The following is a 768-nucleotide window of genomic DNA, read 5'->3' as shown; positions in this document are numbered from 1 at the left end:
CATTTAGCCACTCGATCTATGCTTCCTCAAGGTAAAGTTTAGGGGGACTTTGTTTTTCTCCACACCCAGATTTCCTACTGCGCCATCAGGGAGAAGTAACGGGAAGTAAAACTTAGACAAACCTACACTACTTCTGCTTTTGGTGCTTCTTTGTCAAACAGCTTTAGCTGCATTACCGCCACCTTTTAGACTGGAGTGTGGATCAGAACGGCCTCTACCTACTACCATAATGAAATAACCTCACTCAGTTCACATTATATTGTCTTGCTCAGTCCTGTGCGCTCTAAAAACCCAAGAAGTGCTCTGTATCCTATATCTCCTGAGCTGTTTTTCAACACCTCTGTTAAACTAAAGTTCATTCCACAGCTTTGAACTGTATTTTTCTGTGCTAGAGCAGCAAAAAATTAAAGGTTTGCGCTGAGCTGATATAAGGGATGCTGTTTGAGGAAATGTGTCAGATCATGTTTAAGTCTGATCATTTGCTCCATGAAAGCCTGTACTGGATTTCTTATTTATTGAGGATGATTCTGAAATGTTTTGTAAAAAAAAAAAAGTTTGTGTTTTTTTTCCCTTGACTTGAACCTTTGCTGTTTATTTTGTCTGTTTGTAAAATGTGTAGTAAGTCTGCCATCTGTAGTACAAAAGCAACAAAGCCTTCCATCCATCCATTACAGTATCTATATACCGCTTATCCTGTGGAGAGTTGTGGTGGAGCCAGTCCCAGCTGGAGGCTGCCTGGAGCAGCTATAACCAAGGATGCACGAGTGC

The sequence above is a fragment of the Monopterus albus genome, unplaced genomic scaffold (assembly GCF_001952655.1).
Source record: "Monopterus albus unplaced genomic scaffold, M_albus_1.0 scaffold806.1, whole genome shotgun sequence".
Classification (NCBI taxonomy): domain Eukaryota; kingdom Metazoa; phylum Chordata; class Actinopteri; order Synbranchiformes; family Synbranchidae; genus Monopterus; species Monopterus albus.
This window is presented reverse-complemented; position numbering follows the sequence as displayed.